General features: G+C 37.7%; 1 protein-coding gene across 3 annotated transcripts in view; it reads right to left on the bottom strand.

Annotated features, from left to right (window-relative positions):
- The window catches only part of LOC134218107 (uncharacterized), a 44,684-nt gene extending 20,397 nt beyond the window's left edge, over nucleotides 1-24,287 (bottom strand). For 2 of the 3 annotated variants that reach the window (XM_062696973.1, XM_062696972.1), the window contains exon 1: nucleotides 24,073-24,287. The gene's annotated coding sequence lies outside the window, so the exon portion shown is untranslated. The remainder of the gene's footprint in view (nucleotides 1-24,072) is intronic. The other variant, XM_062696974.1, reaches the window with a different exon arrangement.
- Nucleotides 24,288-26,643: the final 2,356 nt, after the last annotated feature.

The raw sequence follows: 26,643 nt of genomic DNA, 5'->3' as shown, positions 1-26,643 counted from the left end.
AAAACAATTTCATCGAAGATTACAAATTTAGACGGCAGTACAAAGGAACCCACACGAGAGGAGCAGCTTAAGAGGCGAAACAAGTAAGGCATCAGAAAGCACAAGACGATACGGAAGAATCAAACAGCAGACTAGGAACACACCCTGCACTCGAGATTTACAACCAACCAAGTGATCAACAACACTAATGATTACGAGGACGCAAGAGCAACACCAAGTAAAGGCGAGGCGATTCGAGAAGGCATCATCAGGTAAGAAACTCTCGAGATAGTTTATGTGCAAATATGAGAATACTTAAAAGATTAGAGGAAATAAAATGGTCACACGACGAAAGAAAAAAAAGGGATATAACAGGGTGATTTGATAGATTAGAAGAACACGTAATAGATGCAGTATGGTCAGAAAACAAACAAACAAAAAAAAAAGTTTTTTTTTAATAATAAAATAAGTTGATATAACACTAAGATACGGGTGAAAAATAATTTTGAAATAACACAAAGAGTACGAATTAAATTAGAAGAATAATAGGGATATAATAGAAGGGATAAATCAGAAGAATAATAGGGAACATGAAAATTACTGTGAAATAATTATATATATTAACTCAGAAATGTATCAATGTATTTAAATCTTGGTCAAGAGAAGCGTTGAAGAATAACAAAAAAATGTTAGCTGAACCATATCAAAGATCCAAAAGTAAACTTTGTAAGAAATTATTATTAAAAGAATTTATAAAAACATATACAGAACGAATAACATCAAGAGATTCTAACACTAAACTCCACCGAAAGTAAAATTCAGATATGACAGATAATAGTTAATGATTGATAAACAACGGACCATTGAATGATTATATAATTGAAAAATATATATGTTTTGGCCTACCCTAACAAGCGAAGGATCATTTTCTTAATGAACCTTCACCTCGTTTAATGTGGGAGGAGATGAACGGCCTTGAGATCCTTCATCACTCCTCATATCGGATCACGGGATATATCGTAGGAATCTTTAAACCAAACATAGAAGAAAGCGTAAAACTTTGAGACAGACTCGGCTGACCCATTTACTTGCGATCAGCTGATCCAAAACAAATTAAAATAAACGATCGTGCATACGAAATAATATACATACAAGAGGGCAAAAACATTGCCACTGGTGAGGGACCAACGCCCGGCGATTCACATACGGAGCATCATATTTCAATTTTATTAGTGGCAATTATTGTACGCAGGGAAAACGTTCATTACCTTTCCCAACGTAACGGAACGACAAGTACGTTATTAAGGGTCAATGTGGCATAAAATCACTATTGACAGTAAAATTCATGTTACTTTTGACCGTTTGACCGATATATTTACTCGGATTTTCCGGCGCAAACAATTGAGCATAATCTACTATATATGCTCAACTCGATGGGATGAAAGGATATGCACAGCCTTATGTGCCGACACCTTCCTAAAACAATTTTAAATACTGATGGCAGTGAGATATTGTAAAAACAAGGCCAAATATATTCAATTACTCAACGCAAAGTAATTTAAGCAATCAACATAAATTTAAAATGTTGCATGTAGGAATTGTTGGGTTAATTTACTTTCATCAATTTAAAAGTTATGTGGAATATCGCATACCCTTATCACGGTTTGGCGAAACCGTCGAAAACAGCTTAGTCTGATTTACTTAACTGGAGCGCGGTGGATTGACATGTTCAAACGTGCTCACATATTGGACAGTGTACGATTTAGCGGTACATAGCCGCGATCGTCATTGATGATGATGCATTGGCGCATATGTATAGGACACTAAGGAAAGAATTTGTTTGGGTGAGGAGCGCGGAATAATAACTTAGCCAAAATGATAGAGACAATAAGAGTCTTCATTGAATCTACATACACGTATACAGGTGTATTGATATAAAGGGTTTGTTGCCAAGTATGAAAACAGAGAGAACATGATTTTGTTCTTACCAATATAAACTTGAAAAGAAATATTGATATTGGGGTCTTAGTGGTTCGGGAAAAGGAAGAGCCGACCCGAAGGGTAATGATTCTTTAGGGAAAGGGAATTTAATTCAATGCCCAGTTGAAAGAAAGAGAAAAATATTGATTGATTGATTTTTAAGAGCATACTTAAAATCAAAGAGTAATACACCCGTAGCTGTTAATTGATCGGCGGTATGGTGCGCTGTTTTACAAAGAACCCATGCTGGGTTCGAATACAGATTTTTAAGTGAATGTTTTCACAACTCCGTTGGTTTAGTAGTATCATGCATTATGAAACATTTGGGACTTGTTGAACATTACTGTGATTACTCTGTGAGACAGCAATGTTCAAGTTTAGGTGTAATGAAAGGGGCAGGACTTAGAGATACTCATTTTATACAAAAAAATATATGAATTAATACATTAGTAAATTGAAGTAGCCACTTGAATGTGTGCTCGAAATAAGAGAGTTTTAGAGAGTGAAAAGAGAACAGATTTTTTCCAAGAGAATTTCAAAGGGAACATCCAAAAAAGGGGGCAAAGTTTCGTAAAGTATGGAAGTCCAATATTAAGGCTGAATTAGGTAATCTATGACAAGAAATTAAATAACTGTTGAAAAAATTTGGAATAAAAAGGAAGATGTTTCGGAATTTATGGATTTTTCAAATAAGTTGATTAAGCATTTCGTGAAAAAGAACTTTAGGGAGCATCCATAAAGAATGCAAAGTTGAGTAATCAATGGATGCTAAAAAAAAATTGAGGATATTTACGAAGTTGAAATTAAAACCACATAGTCTGAACAGATAAATGTGGGATGAAGAAAATGATTACGTTATTTAAGGATTCTCGGATCTTTCGTGGGGTCCAAAGTCCAGTCTGATGCAATTCATGAAATAATTATGAAATTCAGAACTCGGATTGACTATATATACCGTGCGCTTTTCCAAGCTCGTCAGTCCCAAATATTCAGCAGCACCTTTATTGGAATTCGGCGCTTTCTAGGTTTCCCTAGCCGGCCTACCGAACACTCCAATTGAATCAGGGTTGTCCCTTAGACACCTCGACAATCGTGACTAGTGCACGAATCGAGATCTAAGTTTAAATTGATTAACTTCTTGAAAAAGATAAAAGTGAACAGTTAAATAGTCCGTCGCGATAAAATCGAAAATCGGTGTTAGAGTCTCAGAATAAGTATCGATAAATAAAAAGTGTTAGTATTTCTGGGAAAAACATTGTCATACGGGAAATAGTGCAAAAGTTTATAAAACGAAAATATTCGAGTTTATAATTATACGAAAAGTGTTAATTGTAATAATTGTAATGAATAAGTGCTAAAATGTAAAAGAAGTTTATAAATGTACAAACAAGTGATACGTAAATAATAAAGTTTTATTCTAACCGTAATTGAGTGTTTGAACTAGAAAAACCGAAAGACCAGTGCCGCGCCGTCGGCTTAGAACGCTTCATATATCGTGGTAGAAGCGTCTTGATATTCCGCTCGGGACATTTCCACTCCGCTACAGTGGCAAGAATAAATCAATTGCTGCCAATCCTGAATATGAATCTGCCTTTGCTAAGTTAAAGGATATCATGAGTACAACACTACCCTTGAGTTATCCAGATTTTAACCAACCGTTCATACTAACTACCGACGCATCAAACTATGCTATCGGTGCAGTACTGACGCAAATAGTAGATGGACACGATAGACCAATTGCGTGCCTTTCGCGAACACTGACAAAATATTCCGCAACTGCGAAAGAGCTTTTAGCTATCTATTCCGCTGCAAAGAAATTTCGATTATATTTTTATGGTAGAAGTTTTACTATTTACACGGACCATGAGCCATTGACGAAGGAAATTAAATTAACAGATGCAACAGGACGAGTAACTCGTCAACGGTTATATCTGTAGCCATTCGATTCCCAATTGGTTTACAAGAAAGGGAAACAAAACGTGGTAGCCTTTGGATTATCTCGAATACCTCGCGTGGATGAATCTGAAATAAATTTACAAACCATTTTAGAAAACGAAGTACACGAAAACGATCGTATATACTGGCCGGAAATCAGATTGTTGAATGCACTCCGTAGGCGGTTGGTTGATGGAGGTGCATATAGAGAGATCTTTCACCATTGGACACGAGTTATTAGACATAAATGCGTTCTGTCCTTCAATATAAAATTGTGCCGTTAGATGGATTCGTAAATTATTGGCAATTACGGGTTCAATCAAACCAATTTTGTATTGAACATCCTTTATTTTTGGTATTTTGAGTATATACATGAACATCTCGTTGTTATATACTGTGTATGCGCTAGCAATGTTCAACATATCGTCGACCGAGTTCTTCAGGGTGGATGATGCGGCTGCTTGGGATGCTTCGTCCGGCTAGTGTTATAGATTCTTCAATAATCTCTAAATAATATTATAATAATTAATCAATCTCAAATATGAAATTCGAAGAGTCTAAACTATCGAATGTTACTTTTTCCAAATTCTGCTCGTTATCTAATGGTGAATTGAAAGTTTTTGTCAAGTTTCTCATACGTTTCTCAAACAAGTGATTTATCTGAAGTTGGTTATTATTTTCATCTACCAAGGAGTTTAGAGAAGAGTTTATGACCTAACACACCAAATTTTCTTCGCTGAAAACCATCAAAATTTTGCTGGTTTTTTTTGTGCTGTTCATCCAGCAATTTATCCAGTAAAATAAATTTCTGTTCAACCAGCAAAATAAGTTTTTGTGAAAATGACAGCTCAATTGCTGATATTCAGCAATTCAAAAAATCATTTTGCTGGTTAACGAGCAAATTATCAACGTTTTGATATAGGTTTGCTGGTTATAAGCAAACACCACTGTCGTGTCCTTAGGTGACAGCTGCATCCGAATCAGCCGTCTCCAGCTGCTGCTCGATCCGCAGCAGCTCCGAAGCACAAGTGCTTCCCGCGAAATACATCACAAAACTGAATGCTCACTTCGTTCAACTGTCACCTCTCGCATCTAGTGCTCATGACTATACTGTTTACCCTCTCGGGGGAATAATTGTTTACCCTCTCGGGGGAATGATTGTTTACCCTCTCGGGGGAATTATTGTGTACCCTCTCAGGGGAATGATTGTTTACCCTATCAGGAATACCCTCTCGGGGGAATGATTGTTTACCCTATCAGGGATACCCTCTCGGGGGAATGATTGTTTACCCTATCAGGGATTATCTTTCGGAAAATTATTGTCTAGTTCACACTACTAATAATCCACACTTTGAAATCTATATAGATTTAATCCACTTTGTTAATCAGCGCACACATAAATATCTTCCATGCGATATACAAATAATATATAATCAAAAAAAAATTCTGGTTGTCTCGAATGAGAAATTTACCTTTTTAAGAAAAATATTTTTTATGGTGTCACACATTCTATTTTTGTAAACACATTTTTTTCCCAGTGTCATAATTGTCACAAACGAAATTTCATTATTATTGCGTTACCGTGTACTTTTTTTTCAAACAAAACAAGCACTCGCGATTCCGATTTTTTCTCCACTTGCGACCGAGCGTATAATTTCGGGAGCGCCACTGATCATAACGTACCGACTTGGCCATTGTCGTGTCCTTAGGAGACAGCTGCATCCAAATCAGCCGCCTCCAGCTGCTGCTCGATCCGCAGCAGCTCCGAAGCACAACTGCTTCCCGCGAAATTCATCACAAAACTGAATGCTCTGCTCACTTCGTTGAACTGTCACCTCTCGCATCTAGTGCTCATGACTATATGCCCTCTTATTTAGTCAATATATTTACTCATACCCCTCTCAATCCCTACAACCATATGTCTGATTCAACCACAAGCTGGTTTTCAGTAAACTGCTGAAATTCAGTAAACTTTTGAAACAACTGCTACGCTCCCAACGGAAATTATTATACACAATCTACATTTTATTTGCAATCTGGAAGCGTTTGGTACGGGAGGTCCACGCTTTCTTCCTTTTCCCCTAGATTCCAAGCTATGGAGCGACTTTAGGTAGGGTTTCTTACCCCATTCATACCCCAAAGTCTCTTCGGCATTCGCAATATTTTACTCATTCTCTCAACATCTTACTCCCATTCAGCCCCCCCTAGGATCTGACTAGCCCCCCCTAGAAAATTTGTTACTTTGTATAAGTATTGCACATATCTAGTCCACTGATTATACACGGAGGCAGTGCCGGATTTAGGGGGAAGCGGGGGGACCGTGGCCCGGGCCCCCACATTTCTTATGAACCAATACCACCCTTTTTTTGTACATTTTGGGTCCCCCAAAACCTGTTGGCCCCGGGGCCCCCTTCCGGCTAAATTCGGCCCTGCACGGAGGTAAATGCAGAGAAAGGATTGTCTTCGTTATCCAATCTCTATCTTCGAAACACTACAGCAAGTTGAATTATGAACTTCGAGCAATTGTTATAAGGCTTGCTCACGACAAAATCTGGACCCTTCAAAACACGTTATAACTTATGAAATACCAAAGGAAATACGTCATCATCAAGTGAATTAAAACATATGTTAATTATTAGTATTACAAGTACTTAATGGATAATGGACAATTCCTTGAGATTTTCTAGTTTTTCCAGGTTTTGTGAGTAATTGTTATCTAAATCGAGCGTATGATCTTAACCTTCCTAACTAATACAAATCCTAAAATTGGAAATAAACGACCAATAAGTTGTATTGAGATGAAAAACTGATTTTTTTTTAATCATCCTCGAAGTTATTCTAACAGAAAAGAGAGGTTGGTTTGTTGTGGTCAGATCGCCGTTTGAAAACTCGTAGGAATTGTCAGGCCAGTGAATTGAAAACTGGCGCAAAGAGTTTAACCAACTAGTTTGTCCAATATTTAATTTATAATGTATTCTAGGTTCGAAGCATATAAAAAAATCCTTTAAAAATCAGGATCGTGCTTCACATTATATTTACGGCGAGCGCAACACCTATGGTTTTCTGAACCTATTAAGGATTATGGTAATCCTTCAAGATTTCCTGATTTTTGTAACAGGGATTTAAGTCGTCCATTGATATATAGTAGACCAACAATAAGTATATGTACATCTGTTGAATCGAGCAAAAATGGTATACTTTCTGTATTATGAGTGATAAAAAGGAAAAATTTAAAAAAAGTTAGCCCCCCCTAGAATTTTTCATTAGTTACGCCAATGATTCTAGGAATCATCTCTGCGGCACATACTGCGTAGTTGGCCTGGCCATATGTCAAGAAAAATGGCGGAATGCAGAAACCGTCATTTTCCAGGAAGCATTCAAGTATTGGCTACGTTAGTATGAGATTAGATTAGAAATGGTCTGTGTGTGGATTCCAAAACAAGCCTAAAGCTTTTATTGCCGCATCGTTATCGAGTCAAAATAATCCAAACGTAAATGCTACGTGAAAACATATGTGACTTTTTTCCATCACACTTTTCACGTAAAGACTACGTGGAACGTAGGTGACTACAAATGAACTCATGAATTCTTGATCTACTGGTGTGTCACGTAATAGCTACGTGACTTTTCGGTAGATTCCACTCTATGTTTTGGTATATATTAATTAGTGTTGTGATGAAAATCATATCAAACATGTTTAAAATCCATTGTATTGCTGGTTGATTTTTATCAGTTTCATTTATATTTTGAAATGGTTTTCAATGTCAATACATAGAAATAAAATTGAGGCCATCAAAATTATTGAAACAATGATCAAAATACGATTTATTGCACAATAATAAATCATAAGTACAAATACTGCCAAAGTAATGTGGATCGGAACAGCCGCGAAAGTAATCCGCAAAATTGCTTCATTTTATCTCGCTTATTTTGGTGCTGGTCATATAGCCCCGGTAGACCAGCTCACGGAAAGCTGATAAATTGATAATCTTACTTTCCTGGAATAAAGTCTTATTTATTCGTTTGCAATAATCAATTTATATGTTTTACCTGTGTTGATCTTGTGTCACCAACATGCTCGAACGAATCTTCTTCTGGCGTTTTGTGACAAAAAAAAAAACAATCTGTTTAGTGATCAAACTTGTGATACTTTTCACAACAAACATAAAATGAACAGTTTGGCTGTCAAAGTGAACTGCAAGCCTTCATGGGATTTTCACGTAGAAGTGACCAGGTGTCCGCAGTAAAATCCACCGATGCCTCATTTAGTATGCATCAAATACTTCATGATTGTTATCTTCTGCAGATGAACTTGCAGAAAAGTTCATTTTCAGCCATCTACGTGAATTTCCAGGTAGCAATAACGTGTGGATTATTTTGAGTGTACGTTATCAGGCATTTCAATTAATGTCGTTTTCGTTTATTCGCACCGCTTGCACCGGTGTAGGCAAACTTGCACTGGAATCGTTCGTTTTTAAAAACGGTGCAGTTCCGTTCTTGCACCTTTTTGCCACCGGTGCTGAAAAATCTACACCCTACCCGAAGCGAGTGTAGCGGGTAGGCACCGCGTGGTACCAATACTTATGCGATGCGGAGCTGTCATAAGTTCCTACTGCGTTTGTTATTAGGTTCTTCGGGTGGCTTTGTTTTTATTTTATTATCTGCTGATATCTATTCCTCATTGATATTATATTTAATAATGTGTATCAATGTTGTTGAAGTAGAATCAAAAGCTGCAAAGAATCTTTATCCAAAGAAGTTTCTATAAATGTACAATTTGTTATAATAATAATGAATTATTCTAATTATTAGTGATTTTTCAATTACAATTAAATAAATATATCAAAATCAACAAAAGAGAGAAGTATTTCTATATTTAATTTAATCTAACAAATTTATATAGTTATAAAACTATTCATTATTTATACTTATATATTTTCTTTTCATAATGTAGTAAATCGAATAGCCAGATAGAACAAACTTGTTCATTTTCCTCAACATTATCTTTAAACTTTTTTCAAACGAATATTGAATCTGAATATTAACAGGGTTTGACTGTGAAATTCGGGAATTGATCTCAAATTAATAGTCGATTTACATAACTATTTTTAAATCGAAAAATAATTTAAATTTACACATATGTGGTTCTTGGTTTTAGCGTCAATCAGTTTTACGCATCATATCCGGTTATCTTCTGATTTAGCTTTTATCATTACTTTTTCATAGCAATGATATAAATAGTGTTTTGTCTTTATTTTAACACTTGATTTTTTGTACTTTTAATATAAATGAATTGAATTTTTAATAAAAATGAATTCAAATGAAATTATTGAGGTAAAGGAAAAAATGTCAAGTTTCCGAAGACCACCTTTGGAGTAAATCCGTAACGTAACGTATTAGATTTTTTCTTATATCATTCACATAGAGATACATAGAGATGTGAAAATTTATGTTAAAGTCCATAAACTCGTATTGCATTATTTTCTGGTAAAACTCAAAATCTATTGATCATTTTGATACCGTCATTGGGGGTGACAAAGAATCAAATGCGGTTGAAAATAGGTCACTGTCAACCGCTTAAAATTTTTTTAGTAGCAAGAAAACTAATTAACCATAAGAGTCATTGTTTGGGAGTGATCCTGCCCACCCTTAGCTACATCCCTGGAATCCAGTTCGAAATGTTTCATGCCTTCCATCAAATACCATACTCTCAAACTATAATATTGTGAAAGAGAAATTAATAGGTTCAGCACGTTATATAACAATGACTAGTAAGAGCTTGGCCTCTGCTCTATAAAGATGTTCTGTTCAATTTGTAATCCGTTTTTAAACTGTTTAATTTAAGTATCCGTTGTAAATATAATTGTATCGTGATTAACTAATAAATGTTTTAAATACGATGTATCATCAAACGTCGCGTGTTATATGTTGGAGTACAAACGAAGGAAATTCGGAACCATCCTCAAGGTTCCATAAGGAATACAAAGAGTTTATCACTCACCTGTACAATTTGGCAATCAGGACAGGCCATTTTGTGTTGGGGATTGAATTTATATGTACAGTCCACTTCAAGGAATCATCAATTCAGGGACTCTTCCCCAACATTTGATTGCCGATGTCAGCATCCAGTGAATATGTTCGGAATAGTGTTGTGCAGCAGCAAGCAATATGTTTGTTGGAAAATGGTGAATGTGTTTTTAACCATAAGTACTGTTTTTGGTGTGACATCTCCAGGTTTGATCATTTCCAGAGGTTCAAGAAGAATGGAACAGACAAAACAAACCCAGCATACAACTCTTGATGGTGGGTGAGCATCACGTATAACGTACGTTGCACCAACATGATTTTGATTAGGTGGTAATAACGAAGATTTTATTTGAAAGATTTTTTTTGACAAGAAATAGAACTAATTTAGTAAGTTGTTCAGAAATGCTTCACATTTCAGGATGGACCTCATAATGTTGGGAAACCGGACCCTTACCAACATCGAATAGGCACTATTCGGAGACACTGCCTTCCTGAGGTTTCTTGCAGGTATACAGTCACTCTCAAAATTGAGCGTACAGTATGGATTAGTTGACTACATTCGAAAATTTCAAAGGAAATTAAATGGTTAGCTCGGTTCTTTTTAATGCATTTCAATATTCATCCCTTCCTTTAATGTATGTGTACAAAAAATTGTTTAAATTTTTTCTCTAAAGTTCATTTATTTGAAAATAATCTCAAAATACGCCTACTAGATGTGACAAAATTGAGCGTACAGCTAAAGTTTTTCTATAAAATTTCTTCTTATAAACACTAATAATGTATTTTAATATTGTTTTTTCATTATTATATTTATAATAATAAACATCCGCTACTTAAACATTAAATGTTTTGAAATTAAACCATGTTTTGGTCAAAATGGCGAACAAGTGAGAGGTAAGGACATTGCTATTTAACAATTAAAAGCCTGTGGGCAAAATAAATGCTTAAATTTGTATGTTTCACCGGCATTGCATCTTATATATGATAAATAATCGAAATCGAGCGAGACATACGATTAATTTGTCAAAATTCAGTCAGTAAATGATGAAAACAGATGTAAACATACAGAGAAAACGACAAATGTTAGGAATGACATAATTCAAATTTAGTATGTCTTTAACATAAATTTGTTTTAAAGCTCGGTTATTGTCTCAGGTCTATCATTAAGAGTAATATTATTGAATCCAATCATTCACAGTCAAATTCTAAAAGTACAAGGTGCATGTTAAGGTACCGAACATAAAAACAGCTTTTCAATCCCGTAGAGCAATTTCATAATTAAATTTTAATAATTTCATAATTAAATTTGGATTAAACTCCACGATCTGTTACCATAAGGGATACAATTGGATGATTTCCATGTGGCGAGTAAAAATAAACTTTTTTAAGAGTTCGGCAGCTTATTTAATGATATCTTTGTGAATTGAAATGATTCAACCAAATTTGTTCCTACGGTGACTGAGTCTTCAAATATAAAATGACATCTTATAATGTATCCGTGTGCTGCTCTTTTATTAATATTATTATTAATGAGTGCCCTGAGCTTATAAGCTACCTATACATCGACTTTTAAATAAAGTTATACTTAATTTGAAATATGCCGTTCCCAACATTTGTCGTTTTCTTTATATGTTTACATCTGTTTTCATCATTTACCGACTGAATTTTCCCAAATTTATCGTATGTCTCGCTCGATTTCGATTATCTATCATATATAAGACACGATGCCGGTGAAATCCATATCTTAAAATATCTATTTTGCCCAGCAGCATTGAATTGTTAAATAGCATTGTTTATACATCTTACTTGTTCGCCATTTTGATTAAAACAGGGTTTAATTTCAAAACATTGAATGTTTAAGTAGCGGATGTTTATTATTATAAATATAATAATGAAAAATCAATATTAAAATACATTAATCGTAGCCGCTAGGTTGCGAAGGCCGACGGAGGTCCTTCGTAGCTTAGTTGGTTAAAGCACCAGTCTAGCGTACTGTAGGGTCATGGGTTCGAGTCCCATCGAAGGGAAAGTGGTTACCTCCAATACATTTTTCAAATCAATATCTTCCACATAACGTACATATTCACATATGAGTTTTCATAACATTGTAAATTAACGTCCAACTCGGGTGGTTTAATCCCCGGAAATAGGCAATTACCTTTGATTGAACTACATTAATCGTGTTTATAATAAGAAATTTTATAGAAAAACATTAGCTGTACGCTCAATTTTGTCACATCTAATAGGCGTATTTTGAGATTATTTTCAAATAAATGAACTTTAGAGAAAAAATTTCAACCATTTTATGTACGCATACATTGAAGGAAGGGATAAATATTGAAATGCATTAAAAACAACCGAGCCAACAATTAAATTTCCTTTGGAATTTTCGAATATATTCATTTAATCCATGCTGTACGCTCAATTTTGAGAGTGACTGTATTTCCTTTATTGCTGGGTTTCTTCTCCGTGCACAAAACTCATTCTTATTCGAGACACATATTCCAAACGTTTATTTATCCTCGAACATTTAATTACACTTAACTCCATATATTTACAGCACTCTTTTACATTAAACAGTTATTACATTTAAACATATAAATTAAAGACCGTATGTCATGTCAACCTTCCTTTTCTGATTACCGAGAGCCTACTTTGTCCGGTTTTTCGGAATGTTATCCAGCTCGAAGCCCGTGCTCCGAATGCCAAGGCAACCCAGCTACCTTGACTCGATGAGGTTGATCGTGGCGCCCATGCTCCGGATGTTAAGGTAACCCTGCTACCTCAACCATGATGTTGTCCATAAATCCCGTACTCCGAATGCCAAGGCAACCCTGCTACCTTGACTGGGTAAGGGTCCGGTTTCCCAACATTATGACCAGTTTAACTCATATCTCTCGAAGGCTTGTTTACAATTAGCACCAGCGTATGCCAAATGTATGCTTAAATTTTCCTTTGCGTTGATTTTTTGAGATATGAAATCCCAACCACTCAGCCAGATGAAGTTCGTTTAATAGTAGCAAGTGCTTGCGTATGAATTCAAAGGATGTTTGAAGCACTTGCTACTATTAACCCTTTTGTTACCGACAGGGTACCCGGGTACCTTTTTCGTTTTCAAGTGAATTTTTTTTAGGGTTCTAAACATCGCAGGAAATTGAAACTCCGTGACATCTTCAAACTCGACAAAATTAAGGTTTGGGTGGTACGAAAATGAAAATCCAGTAAGGGGGGGCTTGGGGAGGGGCTTCTGAATATTTTTATCCTGTAACGTACCGACAGGTACCCACGTTTTGGTATGACCATAACTTCGTCAGTTTTCAACCGATTTGGACGATTCCGATTGCTATGGATTAAGAAATTCATCCTCTATCCGATCCATGTCACATAGGACCAATCCGGATTACCTGGTTATCGGGTTCCGGATTTGCTAGACCATGTCTCAAAAGTGGAGAAGTTGATCTTATAGAATCCAAATGATGATTTCTTGTATCCTGAGTTACCAGTTTCGCAGAAAATTCGAGGATTATGATTTCCCAACGTATTAGGACCACGTGATCATATGGACTCGGAACGGACATCCCGGAATAGGTTCGCATGGGCCCTATAGTGGCCGCAAATTCATTCCTGGCAATATGGGTATCAAAATTCTTGAAATTGTTTCGGGAACAAGTTATTCATATAGTTGAAACCACAGGATGGATATGAACCAGAACGGTCATTCTGGAACAGGTTCCCGGAGGGCCCGTAGTGGCCAAAAACTCTTTTAGAATAAACCCTAGCAATATGGGTATCAAAATTCTTGAAATTGTTCTGGAAACATATTTTCCATGTAGTTAAGGCCATAGAATGGATATCAACCGGAACGGTCATTCTGGAATAGGTTCCTCGAGGGTCCGTAGGGCCCAACACTCATTTAGAATAAACCCTGGCAACATGGGTATCAAAATTTTGGAATCGTTCCGGAAACATGTTTTCCATGTACTTGAGACCATAGATTGGATGTGACCTGGAACGGTCCTTCTGGAACAGGTTCCCGGAGGGCCTAAAGTGACCATTAATTCATTTGGTAGAAACCCTGGCAATATGGGTATCAATATTCTTGGAATTGTTCCGGAAACATGTTTTCCATGTAGTTGAGACCATAGGATGGATATAAACCGGAATGGTCATTCTGGAACAGGTTCCCGGAAAGCCTAAAGTGACCATAAATTCATTTAGGAGAATTCCTGGCAATATGGGTATCAAAATTCTTGGAATTGTCCCGGAAACATGTTTTTCATGTAGTTGAGACCATAGGATGGATATCAACCGGAACGTTCATCCTAGAACAAGCTCCTGGAAGGCCAGTAGGGGCCAAAAACTCATTTAGAATAAACAATGGCAATATGGGTATCAAAATTTTTGGAATTGTTGCGGAAACATGTTATTCATGTAGTTGAGACCATAGGATGAATATCAACCGGAATGGTCATTCTTGAACAGTTTCTCGGAGGCCTAAAGTGACCATAAATTCATTTAGAATAAACCCTGGCAATATAATAACGTGACAAAAGCGGGACGTGATAAAATTGGGTCGAAAATGTGATAAAGTCGGAGGTAGATAAAATCGGGGAGTGACAAAATCAGGTCAACACTGTGTAACTTTTTACTTCTCTCTTCTTTCTTCTCATTTCTCTCATTTCACTTTTCACTTTTTACTTTCCACTTCTCACTGCTCACTTCTCACTATTCACTCCTCACTTCTAATTCGACCCAAGAACCATTCGGCCTAACAGCCATTCCAAGATCGGTCCCATCTTCTTGGAAAAAAATGTTTCCAAAAATATTCCAAGAACTTTGATGCCAGGGTGTCTTCTAAATGAGTTTGTGGCCACTTTAGGCCCCACGGAAACTTGTTCCAGGATGACCGGTCCGTTGTCAAACCATCCAATGGTCCAATTACTTATCAGATCATGCTTCCGAAACAATTTCATGATTTTTGATACCCATATTGCCAGGGTTTCTTCAGAATGAGTTTGTGGCCACTTTAGGCCCCACGGGAACCTGTTCCAGGATGACCGGTCCGTTGTCAAAGCATCCTATGGTCCAATTACTTATCGGATCATGCTTCCGATACAATTTCATGAATTTTGATACCCATATTGCCAGGGTTTCCTCAGAATGAGTTTGTGGCCACTTTAGGCCCCACGGGAACCTGTTCCAGGATGACCGGTCCGTTGTCAAACCATCCAATGGTCCAATTACTAATCGAATCATGGTTCCGATACAATTTCATGAATTTTGATACCCATATTGCCAGGGTTTCTTCAAAATGAGTTTGTGGCCACTTTAGGCCCCACGGGAACCTGTTCCAGGATGACCGGTCCGTTGTCAAAGCATCCTATGGTCCAATTACTTATCGGAGCATGCTTCCGATACAATTTCATGAATTTTGATACCCATATTGCCAGGGTTTCTTCAGAATAAGTTTGTGGCCATTTTAGGCCCGACGGGAACCTGTTTCCGGAACAACCGTCCAGGATTAATTCATAAGATGGTCCTGTAACGTAGTTAAGTTATATTCTTTAAATTTCCAACGAAGTTTATTAGTCATGACGCAAGAAATCTTCATTTGGTTGAATATATATCTTCAATTTACACATACTTTGGGACTTGGCCCAGTTAATCCGGAATTCCGGTTACCAGGTAATCCGAATCGGTTCTCTGTAACATGTACCGAATAGCGGGTAAGTTCCTGCATCCGTAGCAACCAAAATCGTCAAAATCGGTGAAAAACTGACAATGTTATGATCATTTGAAGTCCGTGGGTACCCGGGTACCCTGTCGGTAACGTAAGGGTGTTTTTTTTGTCGGTAACAAAAGGGTTAAACGAACTTCATCCGGCTCGAAGGACCAAATGTTGGGGAAGAGTCCCTGAATTGATGATTCCTTGAAGTGGACTGTACATATAAATTCAATCCCCAACACAAAATGGTCTGTCCTGATTGCCAAATTGTACAGGTGAGTGATAAACTCTTTGTATTCCTTATGGAACCTTGAGGATGGTTCCGAATTTCCTTCGTTTGTACTCCAACATATAACACGCGACGTTTGATGATACATCGTATTTAAAACATTTATTAGTTAATCACGATACAATTATATTTACAACGGATACTTAAATTAAACAGTTTAAAAACGGATTACAAATTGAACAGAACATCTTTATAGAGCAGAGGCCAAGCTCTTACTAGTCATTGTTATATAACGTGCTGAACCTATTAATTTCTCTTTCACAATATTATAGTTTGAGAGTATGGTATTTGATGGAAGGCATGAAACATTTCGAACTGGATTCCAGGGATGTAGCTAAGGGTGGGCAGGATCACTCCCAAACAGTCGTTTTCCAACGATTTTGTTATCGACCTCTTGGCTTCCAGTAACAGCGATGACTCATTCTTAACTCATCGTCACCCCCCATTGGCGGTATTTGAATCGATCTTCGTTTTTAATAGTTTTCAAATAAATATAAACGGCTAGATTTCATGAATTTCTAACATTCACAATTTATTAAATTCTACAAGGGCCCTTTGTTTTTTTTTTGAAGATTTTTGTACATTTAAATATGTTATAAACAATAAACAAAACGCATATAAAACTACTTTATACGTTTTTAGTTTGCAATATTAAATTACAGAATTTGTGTAATACTTTGTGCAATATAAAGTAGATATTAAAAAAAAACATTAAAAACAAGACAAAAATATTACATAATCATATTACATCCTTACAAATATTACATCCTTCCAAATTTTACATCCTTACATGTGTCTCAATAATATTTACTCGCTATATGATATTTGATAGATTTGATTGACGACATCACCAACACCATTGAAAACATGTGTTGGCAGTCAAAAAGTTGCACCCAAACCGTTCGTATTTGCGGTGGCAAATGTTGCACCGCCGGTGTACACCGTTCGGAATAAACGAAAACGACATTAGAGAGTTTTTCGTTAAATGGCTTATGTGTCCGGCACTGGGGGATCTTCCCCCATAGACAAGGTTGTTATCGATCATGTAATAATCTGGGAAATTTTGCTATCATTTAAGTTTCTGCAATTAGCGCTTCAACTCGTTATCCCTATCACTTGGGCTCATTTTGAAGGCATTTCTTTCTGCAGATTTGCCTGGGAAAGTGTTTTAGGGATGCCGCTGCTTTCTAAAAAAATGGATTTCCAATTATCATACTAGGTTTCTTGAGATTCGATAAAAGCTAGACAAACGTTGAGATTTCTAGGATAGTTAACTAAAATATAAATGAGAAAGAACTAAGAATTCTTTCGAATGGATATATCTAGACTAGAAGAGCATAACAAAAATTGAACACAATTTTAACATATTGTGATATTTATAACTTATTTTGATACAATTTAGTTCTCAGTAGACATTATATTTCAAATGTTGTAACAGGATTATATCATGATATGATTTGAAAAATGCTTAACACCGAATTACCCAACAGTAGGCAATTAAAATAGATGTAGCAAAGTCTCCCAGCCATAGATATCACAACGCTGATATAATTTGAGAAGGTTGCCTTATTTGTACTTACTTGATACTTGATGGGCTACAGCTCTTCGATGAACCTACGCCGAATGGAGTATCCTTCTCCACTGGACTCGATCCTGGGCCAATCGCTTCCAGTCGCCCTGAACATTGAGCGCCCTCAGGTCCTCTTCAACTGCAAAAAGCTATCGTGTACGCGGCCTTCCACGAAGCCTGCGGCCTCTTCCGGGTTCTCTACTAAATATTATCTTCGCTTGACGTTCTTCCGGCATACGAACAACGTGACCAGCCCACCGTAGTCTGCCGTGTTGTATAAGCTTAATAATATCCAGCCCTTTATACACCTGGTACAATTCGTGATTCATGCGACGCCGTCAGATACCGTTCTCCTGTTTACCGCCGAGTATTGTCCGCAGCACCTTACGCTCAAACACTCCGAGAGCTCTCCGATCAGCCTCCTTTAACGTCCATGTCTCATGGCCGTATAAAGCCACCGGAAGAATCAGAGTAGTATACAGCGCGAATTTTGTTTTCGTTTGCAGACTACGGGACTTAAGCTGGTTACGAAGTCCGTAATAAGCCCTATTTGCAGCTGCAATACGCCTTTTCACCTCGCAGGTAACATCATTATCGCACATCACTAATGTTCCAAGATGCACAAATTCTTCTACCACTTCAAATTTTTCACCATCCAGCACTATTTCGCTACCACCACCACTAATGAACCCACGTTGATTGCCAGCGACCATGTACTTCGTTTTGCTGGTATTGATCGTGAGTCCAATCCTCGCTGTCCCCCTCTTAAAAGGCGCAAAAGCCTCTTCCACGGCACGGCGATCAATTCCGATAATATCGATATCGTCCGCAAATCCCAGGAGCATATGTGATTTTGTGATAATGGTACCGCTTCTTTGCACACCAGCTCTCCTAATCGCTCCCTCGAGCGCTATATTGAACAGTAGGTTCGAGAGTGCATCACCCTGCTTCAATCCATCTAAGGTAACAAATGACGTCGATATTTCATCCGCAACCCTTACACTTGATTTCGATCCGTCCAACGTTATACGAATCAGCCGTATCAGTTTCGCCGGAAAACCATGTTCAAGCATAATTTGCCATAATTCATTCCGTTTCACTGAGTCGTACGCCGCCTTGAAATCAATAAACAGATGATGTGTCTGCAAGTTGTAATCCCGGAATTTATCAAGGATTTGTCTCAGGGTAAACATTTGATCCGTCGTTGATCGGCCCTCACGAAAACCCGCTTGGTATTCGCCGACGAAGGACTCTTCAAGCGGTCTCAATCTGTTGAACAGAATACGGGACATAATTTTGTACGCCGAATTAAGGAGGGTTATTCCTCGGTAATTGGCGCACTCCAGTCTGTGCCCTTTCTTAAAGAGAGGGCAAATGAGGCCGTCCAACCAGCTAGCAGGCATTTCCTCGTCTTCCCATATTTTCGACATAATATGGTGCAGAACTTCATAAAGCTGCTCACTGCCATGTTTGAGAAGTTCAGCCGGGAGCTGGTCCTTCCCCGCAGCCTTATTGTTTTTCAGCTCTTTGACAGCTTTTTTAACCTCATCTAGTGTAGGTGACTCCACAGCTTGCACACTTAATTTATTTCGCCGAGGCCGGCAAAAAAAATTGCCGAGAATCCAACAGCTGAGATCTCAGTAAAAATCTCGGTGAAAGTTCAAATTACCGAATGGTCGTAAATTGAGTGAAACCTCTAGCTGTCAAAATTTACCGATCTGTTCGGTAATGCTTTACCGATCTGTTCGGTACTTTTTTACCGACCAACTCAGTAGATCGTTGTACCGAAATTCAGTAAATCATTTGTTTGTTTATTTTCATTGTTCTTCGAATTAAATCAGTAAATGCAAACACAAATATATCGAGTGTTAGTACGCATAAGTATAATACGGTTTTTTTTAACATAAATATCATCTTGATCATCATCTCTTGAATTTTCACTAAAGATTCAGCACACTTTTCATGAATATTATCGATCGAGTTGAAAGACTAGGAAATGTGGAAGTTCTTTCCATTTTTACATCAAATTTATATTTAGAAGGATGCGCATTGTAGCTCTTCATTGCATGCAAATGGCGTCTCGCTTTCGAAGCTAGATTTAACGGGGAGATAACCAGAGATTCATTAAATAACCAACTGGTTCTTTAAATTTAAACACACATCACGTCTCGCACAACCAGAAACTGCCTCAATTAGGTGCGAACATGCTTCATGGGTAATCTTGGTGGCGCCTCGCTTCCCTCGATAATATATCGGGAGATTTATAAATTCACTAAAATATAATAATATAAATTAATTGCTTCTAATCGCAATTTTTATATATTTATGCGACTATTTATGTGTACTTACATTAAATATCAAATTCAATTATTTTGCCTTGTCTTCAGACACGTGTGATGTAGAAAAACTAAGTTCAATTTTTGACAGATGAGCTTTACCGAAATTCGTCTGATTTCAAGTTTACCGATCGCGTATGCAAATTGTATTACCGAGGTATTGCAATCAGTGTGAAGTACCGATTCTCGTCGAGATTTCAACGAGATTTCAGTAAGAATAAAGTTTGCCGACTAAGTTCGTTATTATAATTTACCGAAATGAAATTATGCTTTTAAGTGTGTGTCCATCGTCGCTAATATTTATTCTGTTCACCGATGCACCGTCACTTCCTCCATTCAACAAAGTCTCGAAGTGTTGCTTCCACCTGGCAGCCACTTCAGTTTTATCTGTCAGCAAATTCCCTTGTTGGTCGTTGCACATGACGGGAGATGGCGCTGTCTTTCTCCGCACGCCATTGACAGACTCATAAAACCTCCGCATATCGTTCTGCTCCATTTTTTCCTGCGCCTCACTAATAACTTGTTCTTCGTATTCTTTTTTCTTCCTGCGGTGGGTTCGTTTTTCGGCTGCTCTTGCTTCCTTGTACCGATCTCTATTCGAACGGGTACCCGACACCAACATCCGGCTTCTGGCAAAGTTCTTCTCGTCTGTCACTCTCTGACACTCCACATCGAACCAATCCGTCCTGGGTCGCCTCTGTGCAGTGCCTACCACTTCTCGTGCTGTTGTGCTCACCGCTCCATGGATCGACTCCCATAGATCGTTGATGTTGTCGTTAACGTTGATTGCACTTATCCGTTCGTCGAGCTTCTGACGGTACTCAGCCGATACTCCTTCCGCCGACAATCGCTGGATATTGTAACGCATCGTTCGCTGTGATCTTTCGTTCGATACAGTTGACAACCGTGATCGAATTTTACTGACAACGAGGTAGTGATCAGAGTCAATGTTCGGACCTCTGAATGTCCGCACATCGATAACACCCGAGAAATGGCGCCCATCCACCAGAACATGGTCTATCTGGCTGCAAGTTTCACCATTTGGGTGTCTCCAGGTGTGCTTTCGGATGTTCTTTCGTGCAAAGTAGGTGCTACTGATGGCCATCCCTCTGGCAGCAGCAAAATTTACTAGCCGTAGGCCGTTGTCATTGGTAGCGGAGTGAAGGCTCTCCCTACCGATTATGGGACGGAAAAAGTCCTCTCTACCGACCTGAGCGTTAGCATCTCCGATAACAATTTTCACGTCATGCTTTGGGCACTCTCCATAGGCTTTATCAAGACATTCATAAAACGTGTCCTTCACGTCGTCGGATTTGTCGTTTGTCGGTGCGTAAACGTTGATTAGGCTGTAATTGAAGAATTTGCCCCGTATCCTCAACATACAGATTCGTTCGCTAATGGGTTTCCACCGCATCACTCGCTTCATCTGCTTGCCCATCACTACGAAACCAACTCCATGCTCTGCTTTTTCACCGCCGCTGTGATAATTATGATTGTTGATCGCAATCTGTAGACCTATCACGACCTGTAGAAATTCCAACTGCACAGAAATAATTAGATTCTGTTATAAATTTCTAACAAAATATGTTATTTTTAAGATAAAACTAGCACACCCGACAAACTTTGTTTCGCCTTGAATTGATTTATTCTCTGAATCGTTCTCGAGTTATGCAGAAATATATTCTTCATTTGTATGGGAGCTCCCCTTTCCAAAAGGGGGAGGGGTCTCAAACCTTCTTAAGAACCTTCCCCGACCCCAAAAACCTCTGCATGTAAATTTTCACGCCGAACGGTTCAGTAGTTTCCGAGTCTATAAGGGTCAGACAGACAGAAATTCATTTTTATGTTTATAGATTTGATGAACATTTGATAGTTTTTTGTTTCCAGTCGTGCAGTTTTTGATATAAATTTAGATATTTTAACAACATCCTGCACCATGTTTTTAACACATTTTGTTATAAAAATTTAGTATAACATAATAACATAGGATGATATAATTTTGATATGACCTTCTAGTCGGGTACATTTCTAGATTTTTATGTTAGGCTGTTCACCAAAGGTGTTGAAATACACAGGAGGCAAATAAACTTACGAAATACATAAGGAAAAATTATGAATCTACAAGATCGTGGAAAATGGTTGAAGCATAAGTCTCTCATGCTTTCCATCTTTAGCTCTTTGACCCCATATGTGAAAAGGAACGGGTTTAATTCGAATAAAATAAGTTACTTAGAGGTGAGCCAGCCTAGGGCTGAGAGCCTCTAAAATAAAGACAATAATAATAATAATAATAAGTTACTTTTTCTAGATGCAAAGATATTTTGAAACGCGTTCTACATCGCTCATTTTTTCATACCCCCTCGATGTTCTCAACACAACCGAAACGCGATTATGAAATCACATGTCATGTATGCATAACTATATGAATGAACCAAAAATGTTGATTACCATATGATATTAATCACGCATGTTTATAATTCAAGAAAATGTTCAATATACACGAATTAGGAATTCATAATGCAGCATTATAAATCGAATAATATATCGCAAAATGCGATAATGAATTCATAAATCTGCATCATAAATTAATCAAGACTATAGATAGTAGAATTTATACATGAGCGAAAGCATGGCTGAGTCGATTTTTTGCCCGTGCAAACGTGAATATGACGTCACAGCCCTTAACCTTTCCATTGCAATCGTGACGTCATGCTGTCATGGAGACACGTTTGACAGTTCGTTTGGAGACAGTGGATTTATCTTCGCTCATCTATATATCTATAATCAACATCTTAAAAAAATACGAAATTCATAAGGCGTGATTATGACCTCCGAATACTATACTTCTGCGATTCAAGGGCTATGGATTAATTCATGTCTACACTACTATAAATCCACACATATTTATTGGCAAAAATCCATCGATTTAACTTATGATGTATATCAGCGCACACATAACCATTCTGCACGCGAACTACTAATAAAATATATATCCAAATAAACTTTATGTGTGGTTTCGAATTATCATTTATTTAATTTGTGTGTGGTTCTATATCGATTATATTATGGTGGAGTATAGATAGTGGAATATATAGATAAACGAAGATAAATCCTCTGTCTCCAAACGAACTGTCAAACATGTCTCCAAACGAGCATGACGTTACGATTTAAATGGAAATGTTAAGGGCTGTGACGTCATATTCGCGCGTGCACGGTCAAAAAAATCGACTCAGCCATGCTTTCGCTCATCTATAGATTCTACTATCTATATAGGGTGGAGCTATTGCAAAAAATTATAACGGCGACACATATATCTTATATCGATATTTTTGGCAGTGTAGCGTACAGCGTTTATATTGCTGCATTGTAATTTCATAAATGCGCCTTAAGAAAATGTTATCTTTTGTATTGCGCTTTTTGCACTTTATAAGAGCAAGATTACCGGTGGTGAGTTTAAGCCGTTTGGCAGCGCAGAATCATTACTTGACACTTTACCGGTCGCTACTAAACACGCTGCTATAACAGTAGCGCGACTGACAGGTTACCAAATTTGGTAGCGCAATAAGAGCGCTACTATTTGATGAACTATCAACTGTCAAACGTCACCGGTACGGAATACAGCAACCAAATTGAGAGCCGAAAATATTGACCGATACGGAAACGAGTGACGAAACTAAAATGAAAGCGCTACGCGGGTGATTAAAATGCTCGCGACCGATAATGTTGCTCTAAGAGTTCTGCGAGATTTTTTTTATCACAGTCATCTTTTTCTCACACTCAATACACTCAAAAAAGTTTGATTTTCCGTGTATAATATTTGAGTGTGAGTGCTCAATCCGAAAACAAATAGACGTCAAATCATGACGGGAATCGATTTAGTGTACACGGTTACATGTGACTAACGAGTAATGGGTTATAATTGGGTAAATTTCAGTAACAAAAATCGTGTGTGAGAAAAAGAAGCGGGCAAATCACAATCTACACATAACTCTTCAAATTGGTGAAATCGGCAATATTGACTATAAAAATTTATTTCATACTGAGTCCTTTTGAATTTCAATTTCAAAACTTATTGCATATTTTCAAAAGGTACAATTATGATATTCGATAACCAATTTGCCTGAGTGACATAGAACTACTCTGCTCCACTCCAGCAAACTTGTCACTTTTTCTATCGATCACCTATTTCTCTAAACACTCATACTGTTTTAAAGATCATTTCTTAACTCACACGATTATGATCAATCACAGTGCACTTTCAGCTCTCCGGGGTCTCTTCCGGTCTCGCACACCACTTTTTTCAAGTCGCAAATTATTTTCACTCTATCTATATCGCCCATAACATGCCAAAGGCAGCTGCCTATTGCAAACACGTTCCTCGTTCCGAACCGACGATTTGTTACTGGAGCTCCACCGAGCGCATGAGGAGACGTGCTGGTTGAACGAAAATGCAGATAAGATTCTCCGAAAGCTTAGTCACCGACTTGGATGTGGCTTGGGATGCGTAGTAATTTATTTGTGTGGGTTTGTCTACGTGATATGTATTCTTCCCCAAGGACTGCATTTGAAGACTTGGTCGGTTTACTTTGTGCTAAGCATCATCAAGATCGGTAGCTGGTTACAAAACAATTGAGGTAGCCGTTGTTCGTTGAGGTGGGCCAGGCTAGTGAAATAGAAAATGAAAAATCATATGAAACAGTACGCTTTTATATCCAACGCTTACAAATCACAATTTGGCTAATGGTTGATATTTAGTATAGAACTTATTGCTATTTATATTAAAGTGTGTAATAATCAATAAATAATAAATAATCACAGTTTTTCGAATTTATTTTATTTGTTTTGTTTCAAAGTTTGATATAAAGATTAGGGGTCGTTCAAAAATGATGTCACAGGTTTTAGGGGGGGAGGGGCTCTAAGATTTTGTAACAGTACATGTACTAGGTATACAAAAAAGCGTGACAGAGGGGGGGAGGGAGTCTAGAAATCACAAAAAGTAGTGGATGTCATACTTGAATCGCCCCTTAACAAACGTATTAATTTATATTATAATACTCTAACAACTGTGTGGCTATAGTAGTCTTCATTATACTTTTTGATTTTCTACCCGCGGATGGAAACGTATGAAATCTTTCGTTTATTTGGAAGGCTCATTTGCCGTGAAATGTTACGGAGCCGGAATCAGGTTCAATAATACATTTCTTGATTCTTATACATAGTGTTAGTTTTGGGGAACCGAAAGACTCGTGGTTTAGTCGAGGTTAGGGAATAAGATAATGCAGTAGGAAAGGAAAGGGTTTTGGGGTGTAATTACGATGCTGATGTTTACAAAGTTGACATTCCTCGCATTTTTACATCGGGGGGACAAACAAACTTTTTTTGAAAGACAACGACGAGAGGAAGACATACGAAAGGGATTAACGACAGGCGTTGAAATGAACAACAAGAGGAAGACATTCGTAATGGGGTACGACAGACAAGGGAATGGGCAGACAATGATTACAGTCTTACATCAGCAACTTTCAAAAATTGATGGACCAGGGACATGTACTCGAGATCAAGGCCCGACAACACTTACCTAACCGGCTTTGGTTGAATTCCTCAGACCCGGAGATGTTCAGTTAGCGCAGATCTGGGGACACGATAATCCTCGCACGCCCACACGACATGATCGATGTCCTGATACTCCTCGCCGCAAACACAGATATTTTCTTCCGAGAGCCCCACTCTGAACAGATGTGTATTTAAAGTGTAGTGACATTAGTAGCGATTGGACATGGTTCGAATGAAGTCTCGTCCCATATTCAATTTTTTGAAACCATGGACGCATCGACACCTGCGGGCGAATTGAATACAGCAATCTACCCAACTCCCCATTTGTCCATTTCTGAGGCCAACTGTTCAAGGTTTCCTGACGAATCAATGTGAAAAATTCATCGAAGGTGATTTTCCGATCGTAAATATCACCTTCCATAGCGCCCACCTTAGCCAAAGAGTCCGCTTTGTAATTTCCCTGGATTGAGCAATGAGAAGGGACCCAAGCCAGGGACCGCAAGAATCGACAAAATAGGCCGGAAGATTAATACTTATTGACAGGCAGATATACATAATTGACAGATGCATTCGCATTTAAAATGACTGTATCAAGTACAATAAGATATGTAAAAACATAAAAGATGAAATGAAAAATTATGGCCAATTATAGCATAATAGTATAAAATCACATAACATAAGTGGATCTTCGAACAAAATCCAATCCAAAAGTTGACCCCCTTTGGATGAGCCAAAACTGTTATAATTAGGAACGGGAACATCGTTCTGTCATTTTCAAGTGTAAACAAATATTGTGGTTCTCGAGATTTTTTAGCATTTTGCTCAGTCACCTCTGCCTTGCTGTTTGCACTGTTTGCACTACCAAGATCCAGCACAATAACATACAGAACCCAACACAGGCTTATTGAAGGCAAAACCCGTTTAAAACTCAAACAATTCCACCAAAGAATATCTTTTGTAAAGGGACGACAAAATGCTGAATACCTTAGAAGCGAAAGTGGAAAAGCTCACCGAAAGCTCACATCTGTTTGACATTGGTTTATTTACTTTTTGCATGGCGCACAACTCGGCGCGTGAGATCCGGCGCGTAACTGGAAAGCCAGTATGCTAATTTTAGAAGAGAATCGCAATACCATATGATCAGAAAATTATAACACTTTTCTCCAAGACTACAAAGAGCAAGATCTGTAGCCGAACTATAATGATATTTATTTTCCTATTATATTTTTTTACATTGTTCTTAAAAATG

Source organism: Armigeres subalbatus, chromosome 2 (assembly GCF_024139115.2).
Source record: "Armigeres subalbatus isolate Guangzhou_Male chromosome 2, GZ_Asu_2, whole genome shotgun sequence".
NCBI lineage: Eukaryota > Metazoa > Arthropoda > Insecta > Diptera > Culicidae > Armigeres > Armigeres subalbatus.
The sequence above is the reverse complement of the archived record's forward strand: the minus strand, read 5'-3'. Positions and strand labels throughout refer to the sequence as shown.